Source organism: Dasypus novemcinctus, chromosome 8 (assembly GCF_030445035.2).
Source record: "Dasypus novemcinctus isolate mDasNov1 chromosome 8, mDasNov1.1.hap2, whole genome shotgun sequence".
Lineage (NCBI taxonomy): Eukaryota > Metazoa > Chordata > Mammalia > Cingulata > Dasypodidae > Dasypus > Dasypus novemcinctus.
This window is the reverse complement of record NC_080680.1, coordinates 46344127-46350878: the sequence shown is the minus strand read 5'-3', so window position 1 is coordinate 46350878 and position 6752 is coordinate 46344127.

The window sequence follows — 6752 nt, the reverse complement described above, 5'->3', positions numbered from 1 at the left end:
CCCCTCTTTTCCTGCTTTCTTTTGGATTACTTGAGCATTTTATCGCCACTATTAGCTTATTAACTATTTTATTAGATATTTTTGTTTTATTTTTCACACATTTAGCTTATCACTGACTATAGTCAAATGATGTTGTTCCATTCAGGTATGGAGTAAGAATCTTAAAACCATATACTTCCATTTTTCCTCTTCTATTTTTGGAATTATGGTTGTCCTACATTTTACTTTGTATGTTGTAAACTCTACAATACATCACTATTATTTTTGCTTTTAACATTCAGTTATCTTTAAAAGAGATTTTAAAATGAGAAAAAAAACTTTTACCTATATTTTATATTTACCTTTTCTCATTTCCTTTTATAGATCTAAATTTCTGTCTGGTACCATTGCCCTTAATATTTTCTGTAGCACGTATCTTCTGGTGATGAAGTATCTCAAATTTTGTTTGTCTGGAAAGTCTTTTTATCACCTTAGTTTTTGAAAGGTATTTCACTGGGTATAATATTGTAGACTGACAATTCTCTTTCATCTGTACTTTCAGATGTTGCTTTATTGTCTTCTGGATTTCATGCTTTCTGAAGAGAAGTCTATTGTCATTCTTATCTTTTTTTCTCTCATGCAATGTGTCTTCGCTTTTAAGATTTTCTCTTTATCACTAGTTTTCATTTAATAATAATGTGTTTTATGAAAATTTTTTATCCCTTATTTCTTCCTCTTTTTTTTTCTGTCCCCCTACCTCCTCATTTTCTTGGATTCCAAGCCTATGTATTTTGTTATAATTTTTATAGAAAAAGTTTAAATCAGTTTATTATAAATGTATCTAAACCATTACTTTTTACAACTTTCAGGTAAAGTCCAACACTTCATTTATACAAAGTCTATGAAAAGAGGTCAGTAGAGATCATCTGATCTTTTCTTTTTCCATTTTAAAAACAACTAATTGAAGTATATCTTTCATACATGAACACACATAAAAAATAAGAGTGGTGGTTAGGGTAATGTGTCAATTCTGCCAGGCAATGGTGCCTAGTTGTTTGGTTAAGCAAGTACTGGGCTAATTGTAATACAAGGGCATTTCATGGATTTTAGTCATCAGTGAGTTGATTGCATAGAAGGCTGGTTACACCTGTAATCAATCAAGGAAATTGCTATCAGCAATGAGTGATGTCTCATCCAATGAGTTGAAGGCCTTAAAAGGGGAAGTGATTTCAGCATTAAGAGAGGGCATTTTGATCTCTACGTCAGACAGTGAGCATCAACTGGGAACTCATCAGGGACTTCATTGGAGCCCCTGGTTTGCAGCCTTCCCATTGGAATTTGGACTTGTGCATCATCAAGTTGCATGAAAAAATTTTTGTAAAATCTGATACTATTTACAAATATCTTCTGTCAGTTATGTTTCCCCAGAGAACCCTGACTATTACAAGTGTGCAGTAAAAGTTGGCAACTTACAAAACAAGCGTGCATAATATTGTACAGGGCTCCCATATATTACCCCACCACAAATACCTTGCATTGTTGTGAAACAATTGTAACAAATTATGAAAGAGCATTGTCAAAGTATTATTACTAATGATAGTTCCTATATTACATTTGGTATATGTGTTAGTCAGCCAAAGGGGTGCCGAAGCAAAATACCAGAAATCAGATGGTTTTTTTAAAGGGTATTTATTTGGGGTAGAAGCTCACAGTTACCAGGCCATAAAGCATAATTTACTTCCCTCACCAAAGTCAATTTTCACGTGTTGGACCAAAATGGCTGCTGGCATCTGCCAGGAGTTCAGGCTTCCTGGGTTCTTCTCTTCCCAGCGTTCATTTCTCTCCATACTCGAGTCCCACATGGCCAGCTGTAGACTATTGGGTGAATAGCTTGCTTCTCTTCCCAGGGCCTTCTCTCTTTCCTCATGACCAAGCTCCTCTGTGTGCTTACTTCCCGGGGGCTCCAGGTCAAGACTCCAGCATCAAAAATGTCCAACTCTGTCCTTTGCCATGTCTTTTATCTGTGAGTCGCCAAGGGGACTGTCCTGAGAGGCAGGGACTCAACACCGTACTTACATGGCCCATTCAAAGCCCTAATAATAATTTAATCATGCCCAGGTACCAGCAGTTTACAAACATAATCTAATATCTATTTTTGGAATTCATAAACCATATCAAACTCCTACAGTATATTTTTCCCCCAACCTATCCTACTTTTTTTTTGTTCATAAACCATATAATTTATCTAAAGTTTACAATCATTGGTGATCGGTATAATCACAGAGTTGTGCATTCATCACTAATTCAATATTAGAGCATTTTAATTACTAAAAAATAAAAAATAAAACCCACTATCATACCCATATGTTAATGCTACTAATTACAAATCCTGTGGTGTGCTTTCACCATTTCTAATCATTTCCAAACATTTCCAAACAATTTTCACTAATTCCGCCTAGGTGAAACCTCTGTTTTCCATTCTCTAACCACATTCTATTCCCTGATGACTTATATTCTAGCTATTAACTCCATGAGTTTGCTTATTATATTTAGTTTTTAATAGTGAAATCATACAATATTTGTACTTTTGATCCTGGCCTCCAGGTTCACCCATGATGTCTTATGCTTCACGACTTCATTTCTTCTTACAGCTGCATAATATTCCATTGTGTAACTATACACAGTTTGTTCATCTATTCGTCAGTTGATGGACACCTGGATTATTTCTATCTTTTGGCAATTGTGAATAATGTCATTATGAACATCAGTGTGCAGGTGTCTGTTCGTGTCACTGCTCTCAGTGACTCTGGGTACATACCTAGTATTGGTGTTGCCAGGTAACATGGCAGGCCTATATCTAACTTCCTTAGGAACTGCCAATCAGTCCTCCACAGTGGCTGTACCAGTCTACATTCCCACCAACAGTGAATAAGTGTTACTCTTCAATATTTGTAGTTTTCTGCTTTTTTTAAAAAAAATAAAGGCCATACTAGTAGGTGTGAAATGATATCTCACTGTAGCTTTGATTTGCATTTTCTTAATAGCCAGTGATGTTGAACCAGTCTTTTGCCCATTTTTTAATTGGTCAGTTGTGTTTTTATTGTTGAGTTATAGGATCTCTTTATATATAACAGATATTAGACCTTTGTCTGATATGCGATTTTCAAATACTTTCTCCCATTGGGTAAGCTTCCTTTTACCCTCTTCACAAAGTCCTTTGAGGTGCAGAAGTATTTGATTTTGAGGAAGTCCCATTTATCTATTTTTTTCTTTTTTTATTCAAGCTTTGTATATAAGGTTTAAGAGACCCCCACCTACTACAAGTTCTTGTAGATGTTTCCCTATGTTATGTCCTAGGAGTTTTATGGCCCTGGACTTTTTTTTTTTTTTTACCAATAAATTTTATTGATACATATTAATAAAGCATAAATCCATTCAAAGTGTATAATCACTTTGTACACTTTAACTTACACAGGTCAGCTAATATAGCAGCATGAAGATGGTCAATCACCGCACCAGGGAACTGAAAGTGCCTACAACTGCAAGCAGGAGAATTGCATCCATCATCCACATGGAATCTAAGGCTCCTCTCAATATAGAGGTGGAGTGGACATCACTATCCCAAGGCCCATAGAATGGAGGAATAAAATATGGATTAGAGTGGACTTACTGATATTCTATTATAAAACTTTTGTGACTACTAATAGAAGAAATTGTATCATTGATGGGGAGAAAGTGACCACAGTAGTTGCTGAGGGCAGGGAGCGGGAAAAAGAGATGTGATGAGGGGGCATTTTGGGACTTTGGAGTTGTCCTAAATGATATTGCAAGGTCAGATCCTGGACATTATATATCCTGCCATAACCCACTGAATGTACCGGGAGAAAATGTGAACTACAGAGTAAACTATCATCCACCTGGTGCAGCAGTGCTCCAAAATGTGTTTGCTGAGTGCTATAAGTGTGCCACAATGATGGGGGAAGTTGTTGGTGTTGGAGGAGTGGGGTGGGGTGATGGGGGGTATACGGCAATCTTATTTTTTTATAATGTAACCTTTTTTGTGATGTATGTATCTTCAAAAAAATACAATTTACAAAAATGATTTTTGGGTCCCTTTTATACAGAGGATGTAGGAGTGGGGAGTCGAATGGTACTTTTATGCAAAAGGACTTTCTTTGTTAGTTTCTTAGAGTTTTAAGCGTTTGTCTGAATACCAGATAGGCTTTGAATTAACATATCCCCACTTTCCAGGTAAGCTTGAATTAACATATCCCACACATTCTACCTGGATGTAAGTTCGAATATACATTCAGTCTGCATCCTCCCTATAGAGCCTATTATCACTTAATTGGCTTTCTGGGAAGTAGGCATACTTGGATATAGAATAAGATAAGTTTTAATTCATGCACAGGACATATTACTTCCCCCCTTTGATGTCTGCTTAAGGTTGTTAAGCTTTTTAAAAAAGATTTATTTATTTATTTATTTATTTATTTATTTCTGTCCCCTTCTCCCCCCCCACCCCCACCCCAGTTGTCTGTTCTCTGTGTCTAATTGCTGCATCTTTGTCCGCTTCTGTTGTCAGTGGCACAGGAATCTGTGATTTTTTTGTTGCGTCATCTTGTTGTGTCAGCTCTCCATGTATGCAGCGCCATTCCTGGGTAGGCTGCATTTTCTTTCGCTCTGGGTGGCTCTCTTTACAGGGCGCACTCCTTGCACGTGGGGCTCCCCTACGTGGGGGACACCCCTGCGTGGGAAGGCACTTCTTGCATGCATCAGCTCCACATGGGTCAAGGAGGCCTGGGGTAGATGGACGCCCTAACCACTGGGCCAAGTCTGCCGCCCCCTAGGTTGTTAAGCTTTGATATCAGTAGTGTCAGAGTTTTTCTGGACTGACTAGTATGTATATAGAGCCATGAGATGGGTATCTGTCTGTGTCCTTACTATACCATTTATTAGGGTGAGTATCCTGCTTACGAAGAAAGGAAAGAGGCAAGGAAGCATGGTGCATCCTCTTATGAGGAAGGCAATTATTCCCACCAGAAGCTTGAAATTGTCTGCTTTTGACTGACAGTTTCCAAAGGGATTACTTAAATTCCAACCATTCCAGGTTTGTACTGGAACATGAGCAATTTTTACCATTTTGTTTGTAATTTTGATAACTTTTCCAGTGCTGTTTAGTTTAAGGCAGCAATTAGAGAGATTGAACTTTCTGCAACCTCCCCCTATAGCTGCCAGGAGATAGTTTAGGGCAAGACAGTTTTGATAGATAGCATTTCTGAATTTAGTTTGCTGTTGGGTTAGTAAGTTTAGAGCATGGGCAGTTTCATTAGTTATTATTTCTACCACGGCCTGTAAGCAAATGATTTGGTTTAGCATATAGATAGGGGTTTGATGGCCCCACATGCCATCCTCCGCCCAAGTTGCTGGCGCATAGTACTAGATTATATGCTCAGGGGGCCTTTCTTTATTCCCCCAGGTAATGACAGTTCTTTTTCTCTTATGTTTTGATAAACTGGTTGGCTTAGCTTTTCCCCTTCTGCTAAGGGAATGAGGAAGAAGGAGGGTTTTATTGTACTGAGCATAAAGTATCACACCAATTTGGGGGAAGTTCTTGGAGTGCGACTTTCTCACGAATCCAGTACAGACCATTTAGGGCAGTAAAGGAGTCCTTTGCAGTGGAGTTCCATACTGTGATTAATTTGGGAAAAGTACAATTTAGAGAATGAGGTCAGATTCATTCCATGTTCCCCAAGGCTCCGTTGTATTAGCGTGTGATTTTGCAATCTTCTCCCTGCACATGTTAGGTTTCCAACAGATATAGAAGAGTTTAGGCATACCCTTGAAGCACAATGTTTTCCTATGAGAGAAGTTTGCAAAGCTACACACCATCTTGGGGGACAGCTGGGAGGCCAGTTTTGTTATATGGTTGGCTATAATTGTATTTTTTAGTTTCCCAAGGTCATTGGTCTCCTGTATTAGTACCTCCACATATATAGCATGAGGAGACATTTAAGGCTACCCCTACCAACTCAGCTAGGTTTATAAGGAGGTTTTTTTGCTACTTGTGGAATGGAAAAGGGTCTTTCCATTTCTTCATAGAAGGAGTGGAACACAGAGTGGGCTTTACTTGTGAGTGGGTGTTCCTGATACCCAGCCTAGATGTAGGTTCCTGGGTCTTCTCCTTTACCGTCAATGCGGAGGCCCATTTGGACTCCCTGGGTCTGCCAGGATTCAGGGTTAAGGATGGTGAGGTTTAAGGGGTTACACTGACCACATGGATAGTTAGTTGGGGCCATTCCTTTGGTGAAGATGGCTGTTCGTCTAGTTGTGTCTGTGTCCCAGGTGGCTTAGGTGGCTCAGGTGACGCAGGACCAGTAGGGGCAGTAGTAAGCACCTATGTATTTGCATCAGAAGCCCCTCCCTTGGGCTGCACTTTTCATTTGTGGAGCACACAAATACTTATTGTCATGAGTATATTTCTCCTCCCAGTTGAGCCCTCCACAGTCAGTGTTCCATGGTATCCCAGAGTTTATAACCCACATGTGTCAAATAGGAGAGACACTCATTGGTTCTGGCTAGTGACTGGGGTGGAGTTAAGTAGTTCCCCATCTTGATTAAATGCTCTTATTTCCCATTTATGGGAGACTTTTGGGGGCTTGGGGTCAGAGCAGGTTACCTGGCCGGATACTTTACAGACACTGTAGGACAGTCCCTGAAACTGGCAGGTGGTTATATGGCCCTTGCAGGTGTAATGGCTATGATATATTAAC